The 19,082-nt window shown below is 38.6% G+C and overlaps 1 pseudogene; it reads left to right on the plus strand.

Moving 5' to 3' along the window:
• Positions 1–12,429, plus strand: part of LOC103013458 (glutamate dehydrogenase 1, mitochondrial-like) — a 105,089-nt pseudogene extending 92,660 nt beyond the window's left edge.
• The last annotated feature ends 6,653 nt before the right edge of the window (positions 12,430–19,082 follow it).

Consider the following 19,082-nt stretch of genomic DNA (forward strand, 5'->3'; position numbering starts at 1 on the left):
TGCACAACATAACATACACGTGTGATTTTTTACTCAAACCATTTGAGAGTTTGCACACTCATGCTCCTTTTCCTGTATATATTCCAAGGTTATATTCTAAGAGCAGGGATATTTTCTCACATAATGACAGAAAATTACAAAAATCATGAAATTTAATGTTGAATACATGCTACTGATTAATATGCAGTCCATGTTCTGATTTCACAGTTTGTCACAACGCTGCTTTTTAGATAATTTCTAACCCATCGTTCAATTCAGGATCACAGACTGCTTTTATTTATCATAATTCTTTATTCACCTGTAACCTTAAACATTCCTCAGCCTTTTTGTGACTCATGGTATTGTAATTTTTGGAGGAATTAAGGCCAGTTGTTTTGTATAATGTCCCTCAACATGGGTTCGTTTGATGTTTCCTTATGACTAGATTAAGGTTATGCATCTGCAGCAGGGATACCACAGAAATGATGCTGTCCTGCTAAATGCAACAGGGCATGAAGCATATAATGTTAGTTTTTCTCTACAGTGATGGTGGTAACTGCGAACACTTGATTAGGGTGATGCCTATCAGATTTCTCACCTGTTGTAAAATTAGCATTTTATTCTCTTTGAAACTGAATGAGCATTTTGTGGAGAGATTTTGAAACCAGGTAAATATCCTGTTTCTCATCTAACTTTCACCCACTAGATTAAGCCTCAACTGATCATAATTGCCTAAATAAATTGTAACTATGATGGCTGCAACCTGGTAACTTTTTTTTAACACTATTACTCTTGCTACATTTATTACAAAGCATTCTACAGTAAGAAAGAATATTTTCTTCTCTCTTGTTTATAAATGCTTGAACTTAAGAATGCATTTGTGTGCATATATTATAGTGTTTATAATGTTACATACCAATGTTTACTTCTTGACCTCCCATAACATTCATTAACAAGAAGCATCATTCTTTCCTTTGTGCCATTTTGTTCCAAATTATATTTCATGCGAAATTATAATTTATTCCTTATGCTCTTCTGGTTCATATTTTTGGAGAATAATGCATTCCTCTTTAATACAGAATTAATTATATCTGTTTGCAATTTTCTTCTTGTTTTAAAGCACTGTATATCATAAAGTCCATCTGTCACTTTTTTCATATACTAAATTTCCATATGTATTTGGGTCTATTTCATGACTTTTTAAATTTTTTAATTTTTTTAATTTTTTTTCTTAACATCTTCATTGCAGTATAATTGCTTTGCAATGGTGTGTTAGTTTCTGTTGTATAACAAAGTGAATCAGCTATACAAACACATATATCCCCGTATTTCCCCCATCTTGCATCTCCCTCCCACCCTCCCTATCCCACCCCTCTAGGTGGTCACAAAGCACTGAGCTGATCTCCCTGTGCTATGGGGCTGCTTCCCACTAGCTATCTATTTTACATTTGGTAGTGTATATATGGCCATACCACTCTCTCACTTCGTCCCAGCTTACCCTTCCACCTCCCCATGTCCTCAAGTCCACTCTCTACATCTGCATTTTTATTCCTGTCCTGCCCCTAGGTTCTTCAGAACCATCTTTTTTTTTTTAGATTCCATATATATGTGTTAGCATACTGTATTTTTTTTCTTTCTGACTTACTTCACTCTGTATGATAGTCTCTAGGTCCATCCCCCTAACTACAAATAACTCAATTTCGTTTCCTTTTATGGCTGAGTAATATTCCATTGTATATATGTGCCACATCTTCTTTATCCATTCATCTGTTGATGGACACTTAGGTTGCTTCCATGTCCTGGCTATTATAAATAGAGCTGTAATGAACATTGTGGTACATGACTCTTCTTGAATTATGGTGTACTCAGGGTATATGCCCAGTAGTGGGATGGCTGGGTTGTATGGTAGTTCTATTTTTAGTTTTTTAAGGAACCTCCATACTGTTCTCCATAGTAGCTGTATCAAATTACATTCCCACCAACAGTGCAAGAGGGTTCCCTTTTCTCCACACCCTCTCCAGCATTTATTGTCTGTAGATTTTTGATGATGGCCATTCTGACCAGTGTGAGGTGATACCTGATTGTAGTTTTGATTTGCATTTCTCTAATGATTTGTGATGCTGAGCATCCTTTCATGGGTTTGTTGGCAATCTGTGTATCTTCTTTGGAGAAATGTCTATTTAGGTCTTCTGCCCAGTTTTGGATTGAGTTGTTTGTTTTTTTGATATTGAGCTGCATGAGCTGCTTGTATATTTTGGAGATTAATCCTTTGGCAGTTGCTTCGTTGGCAAATATTTTCTCCCATTCTGAGGGTTGTCTTTTCATTTTGTTTATGGTTTCCTTTGCTTTGCAAAAGCTTTTAAGTTTCATTAGGTCCCATATTTTTATTTTTATTTTTATTTCCATTTTTCTAGTAGGTGGGTAAAAAAGGATCTTGCTGTGATGTATATCATAGAGTGTTCTGCCTATGTTTTCCTCTAAGAGTTTGATAGTGTCTGGCCTTACATTTAGGTCTTTAATCCATTTTGAGTTTATTTTTGTGTATGGTGTTAGGGAGTGTTCTAATTTCATCTTTTACATGTAGCTGTCCAGTTTTCCCAGCACCATTTATTGAAGAGGCTGTCTTTTCTCCATTGTAAATTCTTGCTCCCTTTATCAAAAATAAGGTGACCATATGTGCATGGGTTTATCTCTGGGCTTTCTATCCTGTTCCATTGATCTATATTTCTGTTTTTGTGCCAGTACCACACTGTCTTGATTACTGTAGCTTTGTCGTAGTCTGAATTCCGGAAGCCTGATTGCTCCAGCTCTGTTTTTCTTACTCAAGATTGCTTTGCCTATTCGGGGTCTTTTGTGTTTCCATACAAATTGTGAAATTTTTTGTTCTAGTTCTGTGAAAAATGCCATTGGTAGTTTGATAGGGATTGCATTGAATCTGTAGATTGCTTTGGCTAGTATAGTCATCTTCACAGTGTTGATTCTTCCAATCTAAGGACATGGTCTATCTCTCCATCTGTTTGTATCATCTTTAATTTCTTTCATCAGTGTCTTATAGTTTTCTGCATACAGGCCTATTGTCTCCTTAGGTAGGTTTATTCCAACGTATTTTATTCTTTTTGTCGCCATGGTAAATGGGAGTGTTTTCTTAATTTCTCTTTCAGATTTTTCATCATTAGTGTATAGGAATGCAAGAGATTTCTGTGCATTAATTTTGTATCCTGCTACTTTACCAAATTCATTGATTAGCTCTAGTAGTTGTCAGGTAGCATCTTTAGGATTCTCTATGTATCGTATCATGTCATCTGCAAACAGTAGACAGTTTTACTTCTTCTTTTCCGATATGGATTCCTTTTATTTCTTTTTCTTCTCTGATTGCTGTGGCTAAAACTTCCAAAACTATGTTGAATAATAGTGGTGAGAGTGGGCAACCTTGTCTTGTTCCTCATCTTACAGGAAATGCTTTCAGTTTTTCACCATTGAGAACAATGTTGGCTTGGGTTTGTCATATATGCACTTTATATGTTGAGGTAAGCTCCCTCAATGGCTACCTGCTGGAGGGTTTTTATCATAAATGGGTGTTGAATTTTGTCAAAAGCTTTTTCCGCGTCCATTGAGATGATCTATGGTTTTTATGCGTAAATTTGTTAATATGGTGTATCACATTGACTGATATTTGTATATTGAAGAATCCTTGCATTCCTGGGATAAACCCCACTTGATCATGGTGTATGATCCTTTTAATGTGCTGTTGGATTCTGTTTGCTAGCATTTTGTTGAGGATTTTAGCATCTATGTTCATCAGTGATATTGGCCTGTAGTTTTCTTTTTTTCTGACATCTTTGTCTGGTTTTGGTATCAGGGTGTTGGTGCCCTCGTAGAATGAGTTTGGGAGTGTTCCTCCCTCTGCTATATTTTGGAAGAGTTTAAGAAAGATAGGTGTTAGCTCTTCTCTAAATGTTTGATTCGCCTGTGAAGCCATCTGGTCCTGGGCTTTTGTTTGTTAGAAGATTTTTAATCACAGTCTCAATTTCAGTGCTTGTGATTGGTCTGTTTATAGTTTCTATCTCTTCCTGGTTCAGTCTCGGAAGGTTGTGAATGTGTAAGAATTTGTCCATTTCTTCCAGGTTGTCCATTTTATTGGCATAAAGTTGCTTGTAGTAATCTCTCAGGATCCTTTGTATTTCTGCAGTGTCAGTTGTTATTTCTCCTTTTTCATTTCTAATTCTATTGATTTGAGTCTTCTCCCTTTTTTTCTTGATGGTTCTGGCTAATGGTTTATCAATTGTGTTTATCTTCTCAAAGAACCAGCTTTTAGTTTTATTGATCTTTGCTATTGTTTCCTTCATTTCTTCTTCATTTATTTCTGATCTGATCTTTATGATTTCTTTCCTTCTGCTAACTTTTGGGATTTTTTGTTCTTCTTTCTCTAATTGCTTTAGGTGTAAGATTAGGTTGTTTATTTGTGATGTTTCTTGTTTCTTGAGGTAGGATTGTATTGCTATAAACTTCCTTCTTAGAAGTGCTTTTGCTGCATCCCATAGGTTTTGGGTTGTCGTGTTTTTATTTTCATTTGTTTCTAGGTATTTTTTGACTTCCTCTTTGATTTCTTCAGTGATCTCTTGGTTATTTTGTAGTGTATTGTTTAGCCTCCATGTGTTTTAAATTTTTACAGATTTTTTCCTGCAATTTATACGAAGACTCATAGCATTGTGGTCAGAAAAGGTATTTGATATGATTTCAATTTTTTAAATTTACCATGGCTTGATTTGTGACCCAAGATATGATCTATTCTGGAGAATGTTCCACAAGCACTTGAGAAAAAAGTGTATTCTGTTGGTTTTGGATGGAATGTCCTATACATATCAATTAAGTCCATCTTGTTTAATGTATCATTTAAAGCTTGTGTTTCCTTATTTATTTTCCTTTTGGATGATCTGTCCATTGGTGAAAGTGGGGTGTTAAAGTCCCCTACTATGATTGTGTAACTGTTGATTTCCCCTTTTATGGCTGTTAGCATTTGCCTTATGTATTGAGGTGCTCCTATGTTGGGTGCATAAATATTTACAATTGTTATATCTTCTTGGATTGATTCCTTGATCATTATGTAGTGTCCTTCGTTGTCTCTTGTAATAGTCTTTTTTTAAAGTCTATTATGTCTGATATGAGAATTGCTAATCCAGCTTTCTGTTCATTTCCATTTGCACGGAATATCTTTTTCAATCCCCTCACTTTCAGTCTGTATGTGTCCCTAGGTCTGAAGTGGGTCTCTTGTAGACAGCATATGTACAGGTCTTGTTTTTGTATCCATTCAGCTAGTGTATGTCTTTTGGTTGGAGCATTTAATCCATTTACATTTAAGGTAATTATCAATATATATGCTCGTATTACCATTTTCTTAATTGTCTTGGGTTTGTTATTGTAGGTCTTTTCCTTCTCTTGTGTTTCCTGCCTAGAGAAGTTCCTTTAGCATGTGTTGTAAAGCTGGTTTGGTGGTGCTGAACTCTCTTAGCTTTTGCTAGTCTGTAAAGGTTTTAATTTCTCCATTGAATCTGAATGAGATCCTTGCTGGGTAGAGTGATCTTGGTTGTAGGTTTTTCCCTTTCATCACTTTAAATATGTCCTGCCACTCCCTTCTGGCTTGCAGAGTTTCTGCTGAAAGATCAGCTGTTAACCTTATGGGGATTCCCTTGTGTGTTATTTGTTGTTTTTCCCTTGCTGCTTTTAATATTTTTTCTTTGTATTTAATTTTTGATAGTTTGATTAATACGTGTCTTGGCGTGTTTCTCCTTGGATTTATCCTATATGGGACTCTCTGTGCTTCCTGGACTTGACTATTTCCTTTCCCATATTAGAGAAGTTTTCAAGTATAATCTCCTCAAATATTTTCTCAGTCCCTTTCTTTTTCTTTTCTTCTTCTGGGACCCCTATAATTCAAATGTTCGTGCATTTAATGTTGTCCCAGATGTCTCTGAGAGTGCCCTCAATTCTTTTCATTCTTTTTTCTTTATTCTGTTCTGCAGTAGTGTTTTCCACTATTTTATCTTCAAGGTCATTTATCCGTTCTTCTCCCTCAGTTTTTCTGCCATTGATTCCTTCTAGAGAATTTTTACTTTCATTTATTGTGTTGTTCATCATTGTTTGTTTGCTCTTTAGTTCTTCTAGGTCCTTGTTAAATGCTCCTTGTATTTTCTCCATTCTATTTCCAAGGTTTTGGATCATATTTACTGTCAATACTCTGAATTCTTTTTCAGGTAGACTGCTTATTTCCTCTTCATTTGTTTGGTCTGGTGGTTTTTTACCTTGCTCTTTTATCTGCTGTTTATTTCTCTCTCTTCTCATTTTGCTTAAGTTACTGTGTGTGGGGTCTCCTTTTCACAGGCTGCAGGTTTGTAATTCCTGTTGTTTTTGGTGTCCGCCCCCATTGGGTATGGTTGGTTCAGTGGCTAGTGTAGGCTTCCTGGTGGAGGGGACTGGTTCCTGTGTTCTGGTGGAAGAGGCTGCATCTTTTCTTTCTGGTGGGCAGGACCGCGTCCGGTACTGTGTTTTGGGGTGTGTGTGAACTTATTATGATTTTAGGGAGCCTCTCTGCTAATGGGTGGGTATGTGTTCCTGTCTTGCTAGTTGTTTGGTATAGCGTGTCCAGCACTGTAGCTTGCTGGTCGTTGAGTGGAGCTTGGTCTTAGTGTTGAGATGGAGATCTCCGGGAGAGCTTTCACTGTTTAATATTACATGGGGCCGGTAGGTCTCTGGTGGACCAATATTCTGAACTTGGCTCTCCCACCTCAGAGGCTCAGGCCTGACACCCAGCCGGAGCACCACGACCCTGTCAGCCTAACGGCCAGTTTCGAAGGTATTTTCTTGCCTTTGGGAAGTCTGAGGTCTTCTGTCAGCGCTCAGTAGGTGTTCTGTAGTTGTTCCAAATGTAGATGCATTTTTGTTGTATTTGTGGGCAGGAATGTGATCTCCATATCTTACTGCTCCACCATCTTAAAGGTCCCCCCTATTTCTTGACTTTTTATTCTATGGCAGAATTCTATTTTTCTCTCCATGAACCATAGGAAACTATTTGAATTTTAGCTAATTTATAGGAATATCTGATCAGATTATTTCCCTATTTTTTTATTATTTTCATTGCTAGTCTTACAATTTCCCTTTTCTATATAAAGTTTAGTGCCCATTAATCTAAGTCCATGAAAAAAAATTGCTGTTATTTTTCGTTTTGGTGAGTAGTGAGATGAAATTTAGAAAGTAACTTGGATGGTACTAACATCTTTATAACATTGAGTTACCCTAAGAACAGGTGATGTTTTTCCATTTGTTTGAGTCTACTCTTTTGTCCTTGAGAAATATTTCAAACTTTTCCTCAACTGGTCCTCTATCTGGTTCTATTAATGTTTTTATGTTACTTACATACCCTCATACCTTACTGAATTCTTTTCTTAATTGATTCTTTTGTTTTTATAAATTTATTTATTTTATTTATTTTTGTCTGCATTGGGTCTTCGTTGCTGCACACTGGCTTTCTCTAGTTGCAGCGAGCAGGGCTCTTCGTTGCAGTGAATGGCCTTTTCATTGCAGTGGCTTCTCTTGTGGCAGAGCATGGGCTCTAGGTGTGTGGGCTTCAGTAGTTGTAGCAGGTGGGCTCAGTAGTGTGGCTCACAGGCTCTCGAGCACAGGCTCAGTAGTTGTGTCGTACAGGCTTAGTTGCTTGGCAGCATGTGGGATCTTCCTGGACCAGGGCTCGAACACATGTCCCCTGCATTGGCAGATGGATTCTTAACCACTGTGCCACCAGGGAAGCCCCATTAATTGATTCTTTAGATTCCTTAGAGTTTTCCAGATATACGTTCAGGTCAGCAGCAAAAAAAAAAAAAGATAGTTTTACTGCTTCTTTATCTGTTTTATCTATTCTTATGCCTCTAAGTCATTTCTCATGATCAATTACTTTGACTAGTATTTGCATTAAAGTGCTGATAAGTGCAGAGATTGTAGGCACAATTGCCTTGTTCTTTTTGGAAATATCACTACTGTTCCTTATTAAATAAGATGATACTGACTTTAGAAGATATGCATGTGTATGCGCATGTGTATATACACACATAATGCACATTGTGAATATACACATATAACACGTGTGTATATACACATAATACATAATGTGTCTACACAGATATATATGACATTAGTGTACATGTGTATGTGTGTGAGTCAAAATGTGGAAAGTTTTCTTAGAGTTTTAAACACTATTTCCGTTCCACTGTTTTATTCTTCAGTAATTGAAATAACATGAATGTTATTCCTTCCTTTCCTGTCTTCCTTTTCCTCTACTTTCCATTTTATCCTTTTTAATCCTTTTTTAAAATCTCATTTTTATTCTTTCGGGTTTTGTTTGTTGTTGTTCATTTCTATTATTAATTTCTGAATTTATGAATCAAGGTGGTTTTTCATATTGTTAAATGCTTTTATGAATATATTTAATTCCACGTTAACTATTATTATACAGTTTACTTCTAATTTATGATTATTGTTTCAAGGAGAATTTCCATCAATTGGTATATGTTGACTTCCTATTTTTCTTGCTATCTTCACTGTATTGAAGTGATTTTACAAAATTTCTAGTTTAATGGTGCTCTGTCATTGTTGCAACATCCAGTTACTTAGTGGATGTTCATCTTTGTTTTGGTGGTGTTAATGACAACAAGTTAACAACTTTACATTAAAAAGTTATTTTTCAAATACATATTCATAATGCTTAGTTTTATTTCATTTCAATTCACTCTAAAGATGAAATAATTTTTCTGAATTAGCAATGCTATTAAATTAAAATTTTAATAATTGTAAATTAATACAAACTAAGTAATGAATAGTAAAAGCATCTTTTCTCTTGTTTGTATTTTAAAAAATTGATGTAATGGGAAATAAATCTTTGTTCATTTAATGTTTAAATTAATATCCATTTAAAATTTTACAGATAGGTGCATAAAGCCTGGGAAGAAACTCAAACTGGAATATGGGCTAAAATATAATTTTCTTAAGATAATGTCAAGATTCTGTAACAAAAAAGAGGTGTTTTCCCATTTATTTTGATATATCTTAACAGTAAACCAATGTTAAACTCAGTAGGGTAATTGAGGTGCTCTTTACAAAGATGTGGGAAAATGTTAAGGACAACCAACAGGGCATGGTACTCTGAGGCCAGCCACATAAGAAAGCTATGGTACTCTGAGGCCAGCCACATGAAAAACCTATGCCACCTCTTCTGTAGGGGCAAAGGGCTGGGTGGTTGTCTGAAACCTGAGGAAATTGCTAAATAGAAAGTGACAGTTGGCAGGAGCTGTGGCCATCGATAGAAGGGAACAATCAAACCAGGTGAGTTGGCAAGGATGGAGCCAGGGTAACACACTCCTCCCCTCTGTCTCACAATGCACGCAATCTGCAGAAAGATTCTGAGTGTTCATTGCAGCCTGGTATTTAATTGATATATTTTTTATTACTGGATAATTTATCTTTTAGTAATTATCAGTATTTCATTTTCCCTTAAAATATCCATCCATGTCATTTTCCTATTTTATTTTATTTTTTTACTGTTTTTTCTCAAGATTTGTATGATATATGCATACTTTAAATATCTCTATATTAATTATTATTCTGTAATAAATGTTGCAAAGCTTTTTCTTAGTTTGTCATTTGATCTTTAATTCTTTGCAGTGCCTTTGACGTACAGAAGTTATGTTTTGTAGGGCTAAGTATACTAGGGCTTATTGTATTATTTCTTCTAGGAATTTTTTAAAAATTATAAATACCTTTCTTATCTATTTATTAGCCTAATATATTTGTAGATTTTTTTGTGATATCTACGATTTAAGTATAAGTGTAAGTATAGATGTTTAAAAGAGCTCAGAATATTTTTTCTTGTGATGTTAGATAAGAACTCTAAGGAGTGTATATGTGCATGTGTGTTTGTGTGTGCTTATTTATATAGATAATTAGCCCAATGATTTTTTTAAAATAATCTATTCCTTTTCATTTTATTATATGCATCACATCAGAGTCTCTTTAAAGATAATGTAAATTGTTTAACCGATCTATTTATGCCAGCATCACACTGTTTTAATTATTATACATGAATCATTTTGGGCTTCTGATAAGGCAAGTCACTTCGAAGCCTGTTTCTGCTCAGCGATGCTCATCTTTTACACTGAATCTTTCATTCAGTTCCATCAATCATTTCCCACACAGAGAATGTAAATCCAATAGAGTTCCTGTGTTGAGAAACCTGGGGTGTACAGTAAGAAAATGGAACAATTTGCAGAACACTTTATGCAAACTCAAAAATGTACCTCATCCAATTTGGCAATATAAATCTCTCCACAAATTGCATTTATGTAAATTGGCTAGGGTGATCCAATCACCTGTAAGCCTCTTTAAATTGTCATTCATAAAGGCAAAGTATAAAGTGGCTTTCTATCTATCATAAAGTGTGTGTGAATAATTGTTTAGTTTGATTTCTGTATGTTTCTAATCAATGTAATATAGTTTTGAATTGAGAGTTAAAGGCAACTCAAATGAGGAAGAAAATTATTACCCAGCTTCAGATCTGATTCACATTAAAGCAAAAGTTATTTCCACACTTTTTAAAATAAGTGCTGAAATGTCCAGAAGCTATGCCTGCTTCCATGATGAACATGTTTTCTTGTTGCACCTTGGGGAACTGGGCTCGTGAATGCACAATGTGCATCAGCTCTCTCATTCTCTGGGCCACCTGCTAATTTGCTGTAAGCAACAGAAGTGATGATGATATTTTTGTGTCTTCACCCACTAAATTACTTTCATGCCCCAAATGTCCTAATTGGTATCCTGTTCCTCAAAGCGTGCATAGTTGACTTTCATAAGGAAATGAAAATGTCGGTGGGGTTGTCCGCCTGAGTTCCCCACAGGTAGATGAGTCTTATGACACACCGGCCACCACCTCCGCTCGGAAGTGATGCCGTGCTCAGCATCACTTGATGGGGCTCCTACATTAGGACTTAAAAAACCCTCTGTCCGTCCCCGGGCCTGTGATAGCGCCTCTCCTCCGCGGCCTCCGTCGCGCCGCCCTGTACCGGTGCCTGGGTGAAGCGCTGCTGCTGTCCTGTGTCGGGCCCGCAGCCCTAGGTTCGGCAGCGGCCAACTCGGCCGGGCGGGGCCCACTAGCAGCCCACCGCAGCCGCCGCCGCCCCGCAGCCAGGGCTCACGTCGCCCGGCCGGCGACACTACAGTGAGGCGGCGGCCGACGGCGAGGACAACCCCAACTTCTTCAAGATGGTGGAGGGCCTTCATTGACCGCGGCGCCAGCATCATGGAGGACAAGCTGGTGGAGGACCTCAAGATCCGGGAGAGCGAAGCAAAGATCTATGAAGGGAGCATCTTGGAGGCGGACTGTGACGTACTGATCCCTGCTGCCAGCGAGAAGCAGCTGACCAAGTCCAATACACCCAGAGTCAAAGCTAAGAAGCCAAGTTTATTGCTAAAGGTGCCAACGGACTGACAACTCCAGAAGCTGATAAGATTTTCCTAGAGAGGAACATCATGGTTATTCCAGATCTCTACTTGAATGCTGGAGGAGTGACAGTATCTTACTTTGAGTGGCTGAAGAATCTAAATCATGTCAGCTATGGCTGTTAGACCTTCAAATATGAAAGAGATTCTAACTACCACTTGCTCATGTCTGTTCAAGAGAGTTTGGAAAGGAAATTTGGAAAGCACAGTGGAACTATTCCCATTGTACCCACAGCAGAGTTCCAAGACAGGATATTGCGTGCCTCTGAGAAAGACATCGTGCACTCTGGCTTAGCTTACACCATGGAGCGCTCTGCCAGGCAAATCATGTGCACAGCCGTGAAGTATAACCTGGGATTGGACCTGAGAACAGCTGCTTATGTCAGCGCCATCGAGAAAGTCTTCAAGGTGTACAATGAAGCTGGTGTGACCTTCTCATAGACCGGACCGGACTGCGGCTGACTTCTTCACTACCCTCTCCACCTCTTCATCTGCAGACCTATCACAAGTTTACATGTAACCACAGAAATCTCTCTCTCATGACGTAATAGATAATGGACACCATTCTCAACAAGTCAATCCAAATCAGCCCCTTAAGAAAAAAAGTTAGGGAATCATATATAAGCTAATAAGTGATAGTAGAAATTAGCTATGTCAGAGAGCCATTTGGGCATTTTGCCTTTAAATAAAGTCTTTTCCCTCTGCCTGTGCTGCCTTGCTCCATGGCTGTTTCCCAGCACAGTCAGCTGTAGCCCTGGGAAAGCACCGTTTGTCCAAGAGCAGTCAGTCACTTGCCACTTCAGCTCTGGACAGATCTATCAGGTGCTTGGACACATTTAAGAAGCAGGTATATGGCATTTTCAGGAGGTAGCATGGTCCTCAAGTGAGTCATTGGTATTTTAAATCAGCAAAATAACTCAATTTTACAGGTTACGAACAAAAAAACCATTCTCTTTATGCATTTTATTCTTTTAGAATAAAATAACTACATGCTGCTGTAATAAAATTGCCTTTAATCACTTAACAAGCCTAACCTTGACTCAAGCAGTGAATGCCTGTAAACATAATAAATGAAAAAAGCTAGTATTTTTATAAAATAAAACAGTATCATTTATAACTTGTCAATTGCATATTGTCATCCAGCAAAAATAAAAAGTCTGGTAGAGAATTAAGTTATCTTCATACCTGCAAATGATGGAGGCTATTTTTGTTAAGACTGCCAGAATTTACTGACCACAATTATGACATATAGTCCAAAGAATGCAGTAACCTCCTTAAAATGTTAATTAATTGTCCTCTTTTGAAGATCTATTGTGTTGACTAATTGAACAATAATTCAAGTAGAGTGTCCCAGAAAAAAACCACTTGGGCTCCCTCTTTGGAGTCTGGCTGGCGATTCTAAGCATTGCCAATGGGCCCAACTCACCCTGAATTTATGTCCTCATTTAGAGGCCTCGTCTTCCGTACATGGCTTCATTCCCAGTGGGCTGGAAACAACCTGGGGTTGTGTTTTGTTTAGAAGTTGTTTGGCCAGGGCCTTTTGAACAGTAGTGTCCCAGTGAAGTACTGGATATTATTTATGTAAGAATGAGCTTTTCTTTTGTTAACAATAATATCCTTTCAGAAATTTCTAACTACGTGGTAACTGCATGACTTAACCGGGTGACAAAAGCAGTTATTAAAAAGACTACCAGGAGACCTACAAGATGGCGGAAGAGTAAGACGTGGAGATCACCTACCTCGCCACAAATACATCAGAAATACATCTACGTGTGGAACACCTCCTACAGAACACCTACTGAATGCTGACAGGAGACCTCACACTTCCCAAAAGGCAAAAAACTCCCCATATACCTGGGTATGGCAAAAGAAAAAACAGAGGCAAAAGAATAGGGATGGGACCTGCACCAGTAGGAGGGAGCTGTGAAGGAGGAAAGGTTTCCACACACTAGGAAGCCCCTTCGCGGGCGGAGACTGTGGATGGTGGAGGGGGGAGCTTCGAAGCCGTGGAGGAGAGCACAGCAAGAGGGGTGCAGAGGGCAAAGCAGAGACATTCCCACACAGAGGATCGGTGCCGACCAGCACTCACCAGCCCGAGAGGCTTGTCTGCTCACCCACCGGGGCAGGCGGGGGCTGGGAGCTGAGGCTCAGGTTTCGGTCAGATGCCAGGGAGAGGACTGGGGTTGGCTGCGTGAACACAGCCTGAAGGGGGCTACTGTGCCACAGCTAGCTGGGAGGGAGTCCAGGAAAAACTCTGGACCTGCCTAAGAGGCAAGAGACCATTGTTTCCAGGTGCGTGAGGAGAGGGGATCCAGAGCACCGCCTAAACGAGCTCCAGAGATGGGCGTGAGCCACGGCTATCAGTGCGGACCCCAGAGACAGGCATAAGACGCTAAGGCTGCAGCTGTCGCCACCAAGAAGCCTGTGTGCAAGCACAGGTCACTCTCCACACCTCCCCTCCCGGGAGCCTGTGCAGCCCGCCACTGCCAGGGTCCCGTGATCCAGGGACAACTTCCCCGGGAGAACTCACGGCGTGCCTCAGGCTGGTGCAACGTCACGCTGGCCTCTGCCGCCACAGGCTCACCCCGCATTCCGTACCCCTCCCTCCCCCCAGCCTAAGTGGGCAAGAGTCCCCGAATCAGCTGCTGCTTTAACCCCGTCCTGTCTGAGTGAAGAACAGACGCCCTCAGGAGACCTACACACAGAGGCGGGGCAGAATCCAAAGCTGAACCCCAGGAGCTGTGCGAACAAAGAAGAGAAAGGGAAATCTCTCCCAGCAGCCTCAGGAGCGGCAGATTAAATCTCCACAATCAACTTGATGTTTGTACCCTGCATCTGTGGAATACCTTAAATAGACAATGAATCATCCCAAAATTGAGGCAGTGGACTTTGGGAGCAATGATATATATTTTTTCTTCCTTTTCCTCTTTTTGTGAGTGTGTATGTGTATGCTTCTTTGTGTGATTTTGTCTGCATAGATTTGCTTTTACCATTTGTCCTAGGGTTCTGTCTGCCAGATTTTTTTTTGTTTCCTTTTTTAGTATAGTTTTTAGTCCTTCTTATCATTGGTGGATTTGTTTTTTAGTTTGCTTGCTCTCTTCTTTCTTTCTTTCTTTTTTTATTGCTTTTTAATTTTATTTTTAATAATTATTTTCTATTTTTATTTTAATAACTTTATTTTATTTTATTTTTTCTTTCTTTCTTTCTTTTTTTCTCACTTTTCTTCTGAGCCCTGTGGCTGCCAGGGTCTTGGTGCTCCGACCGGCTGTCAGGCCTGTGCCCCTGAGGTGGGAGAGCCAAGTTCAGGACACTGGCCCCAGAGACTTCCTGGCTCCACGTAATATCAAACAGGGAAAGCTCTCCTAGAGATCTTCATCTCAACAGTAAGACCCAGCTCCACTCAACGACCAGCAAGCTACAGTGCTGGACACCCTATAGCAAACAACTAGCAAGACAGGAACACAACCCCACCCATTAGCAGACACGCTGCCTAAAATCAAAATAACGTCACAGACACCCCAAAACACACCATTGGAACTGGTCCTGCCCACCAGAAGACAACATCCAGCCTCATCCACCAGAACACAGGCACTACACCCCTCCACCAGGAAGCCTACACAACCCACTGAACCAACCTTAGCCACTGGGGGCAGACACCAAAAACAATGAGAACTACAAACCTGTAGGCTGTGAAAAAGAGACCCCAAACACAGTAAGTTAAGCAAAATGAGAAGACAGAGAAACACACAGCAGATGAAGGAGCAAGGTAAAAACCCACCAGAACAAACAAATGAAGAAGAAATAGGCAGTCTACCTGAAAAAGAATTCAGAGTAATGATAGTAAAGATGATCCAAAATCTTGGAACTAGAACGGAGAAAATACAAGAAACGTTTAACAAGGACCTAGAAGAACTAAAGAGCAAACAAACAGAGATGAACAACACAATAAGTGAAATTAAAAATTCTCTAGAAGGAATCAATACCAGAATAACTGAGGCAGAAGAACAGGCAAATGACCTCGAAGATAAAATAGTGGAAATAAGTACTGCAGAGCAGAATGAAGAAAAAAGAATGAAAAGAATTGAGGACAGTCTCAGAGACCTCTGGGACAACATTAAAAGCACCAACATTCGAAATATAGGGGTCTCAGAAGAAAAAGAGAAAAAGAAAGGGACTGAGAAAATATTTCAGGAGACTATAGTTGAAAACTTCCCTAATATGAGAAAGGAAATAGTTAATCAAGTCCAGGAAGCGCAGAGAGTCCCATACAGGATAAATACAAGAAGAAACACGCAAGACACATATTAATCAAACTATCAAAAATTAAATACAAACAAAAAATATTAAAACCAGCAAGGGAAAAACACAAATAACATACAAGGGAATCCCCATAGGGTTAACAGCTAATCTTTCAGCAGAAACTCTGCAAGCCAGAAGGGAGTGGCAGGACATATTTAAAGTGATGAAAGGGAAAAACCTACAACCAAGATTACTCTACCCAGCAAGGATCTCATTCAGATTCGATGGAGAAATTAAAACCTTTAGAGACAAGCAAAAACTAAGAGAATTCAGCACCATCAAACCAGCTTTACAAGAAATGCTAAAGGAATTTCTCTAGGCAGGAAACACAAGAGAAGGAAAAGACCTACAAAGACAAACCCAAAACAATTAAGAAAATGGTAACAGGAACATACATATCGATAATTACCTTAACTGTAAATGGATTAAATGCTACAACCAAAAGACAGACACTGGCTGAATGGATACAAAAACAAGACCTGTACATTTGCTGTCTACAAGAGACCCACTTCAGACCTAGGGACACATACTGACTGAAAGTGAGGGGAAGGAAAAAGATATTCCATGCAAATGGAAATCAAAAGAAAGCTGGAGTAGCAATTCTCATATCAGACAAAATAGACTTTAAAATAAAGACTATTACAAGAGACAACAAAGGACACTACATAATGATCAAGGAATCAATCCAAGAAGAAGATATAACAATTGTAAATATTTATGCACCCAGCATACAAGCACCTCAATACATAAGGCAAATGCTAAGAGCCATAAAAAGGGAAATCCACAGTAACACAATCATAGTAGGGGACTTTAACACCCCACTTTCACCAATGGACAGATCATCCAAAATGAAAATAAATAAGGAGACACAAGCTTTAAATGATAGATTAAACAAAATGGACTTAATTGATATTTACAGGACATTCCATCCAAAAACAACAGAATACACTTTTTTCTCAAGTGCTCATGGAACATTCTCCAGGATAGACCATATCTTGGGTCACAAATCAAGCCTTGGTAAATTTAAGAAAATTGAAATCATATCAAATACCTTTTCTGACCACAACGCTATGAGACTAGATATCATTAAAGGAAAAACTCTGTAAAAAATACAAAAACATGGAGGCTAAACATTACACTACAAAATAACCAAGAGATCACTGAAGAAATCAAAGAGGAAATCAAAAAATACTTAGAAACAAATGACAATGAAAACACAATGACGCAAAACCGATGGGATGCAGGAAAAGCAGTTCTAAGAGGGAACTTTATAGCAATACAATCCTACCTCAAGAAACAAGAAACATCACAAATAAACAACCTAATCTTACACCTAAGGCAATTAGAGAAAGAAGACCAAAAAAACCCAAAAGTTAGCAGAAGGAAAGAAATCATAAAGATCAGATCAGAAATAAATGAAAAAGAAATGAAGGAAACGATAGCAAAGATCAATAAAACTAAAAGCTGGTTCTTTAAGAAGATAAACAAAATTGATAAACCATTAGCCAGACTCAGCAAGAAAAAAAAAGGGAGAAGACTCAAATCAATAGAATTAGAAATGAAAAAGGAGAAGTAACAGCTGACACTGCAGAAATACAAAGGATCCTGAGAAATTACTACAAGCAACTATATGCCAATAAAATGGACAACCTGGAAGAAATGGACAAATTCTTAGAAGAGCACAACGTTCTGAGACTGAACCAGGAAGAAATAGAAAATGTAAACAGACCGATCACAAGCACTGAAATTGAGACTGTGATTAAAAATCTTCCAACAGGGCCTCCCCCGGCGGTCCAGTGGTTAAGACACCGCGCTCCCACTGCAGGGGGCGCGGGTTCAATCCCTGGTCGGGGAGCTAGGATCCCGCATGCCGTGTGGCACGGCCAAAAAAAACAAAAAACAAAAAAATCTTCCAACAAACAAAAGCCCAGGACCAGATGGCTTCACAGGCGAATTCTATCAAACATTTAGGGAAGAGCTAACACCTGTCCTTCTCAAACTCTTCCAAAACATAGCAGAGGGAGGAACACTCCCAAACTCCTTCTACGAGGCCACCATCGCCCTGATACCAAAACCAGACAAAGATGTCACAAAGAAAGAAAACTACAGGCCAATATTAGTGATGAACATAGTTGAAAACATCCTCAACAAAATACTAGCAAACTGAATCCAACATTAAGAGGATCATACACAATGATCAAGTGGGGTTTATCCCAGGAATGCAAGGATTCTTCAATAAACGCAAATCAATCAATGTGATACACCATATTAACAAACTGAAGGATAAACACCATTTGATCATCTCAATAGATGCAGAAAAAGCTTTTGACAAAATTCAACACCCATTTATGATAAGAGCCCTGCAGAAAGTAGGCACAGAGGGAACTTACCTCAACATAATAAAGGCCATATATGACAAACCCACAGCCAATATCGTTCTCAATGGTGAAAACCTGAAACCACTTCCACTAAGATCAGGAACAAGACAAGGGTGCCCACTCTCACCACTATTATTCAACATAGTTTTGGAAGTTTTAGCCACAGCAATCAGAGAAGAAAAAGAAATAAAAGGAATCCAAATCGGAAAAGAAGAAGTACAACAGTCACTGTTTGCAGATGACATGATACTACGCATAGAGAATCCTAAAGATGCTATCTGAAAACTACTAGAGCTAATCAATGAATTTGGTAAAGTAGCAGGATACAAAATTAATGCACAGAAATCTCTTGCATTCCTATACACTAATGATGAAAAATCTGAAAGAGCAATTAAGGAAACACTCTCTTTTACCATGGCAACAAAAAGAATAAAATACCTAGGAATAAACCTACCTAAGGAGACAAAAGACCTGTATGAAGAAAACTATAAGACACTGATGAAAGAAATTAAAGATGATACAAACAGATGGAGAGATATACCATGTTCTTGGATTGCAAGAATCAACATTGTGAAAATGACTATACTAGCCAAAGCAATCTACAGATTCAATGCAATCCCTATCAAACTACCAATGGCATTTTTCACAGAACTAGAACAAAAAATTTCACAATTTGTATGGAAACACAAAAGACCCCAAATAGCCAAAGCAATCTTGAGAAAGAAAAACAGAGCTAGAGGAATCAGGCTTCTGGACTTCAGACTATACTACAAAGCTACAGTAATCAAGGCAGTGTGGTACTGGCACAAAAACAGAAATATAGATCAATGGAACAGGATAGAAAGCCCAGAGATAAACCCATGCACATATGGTCACCTTATTTTTGAT

This window comes from Balaenoptera acutorostrata, chromosome 19 (assembly GCF_949987535.1).
Source record: "Balaenoptera acutorostrata chromosome 19, mBalAcu1.1, whole genome shotgun sequence".
Taxonomy (NCBI): Eukaryota; Metazoa; Chordata; class Mammalia; order Artiodactyla; family Balaenopteridae; genus Balaenoptera; species Balaenoptera acutorostrata.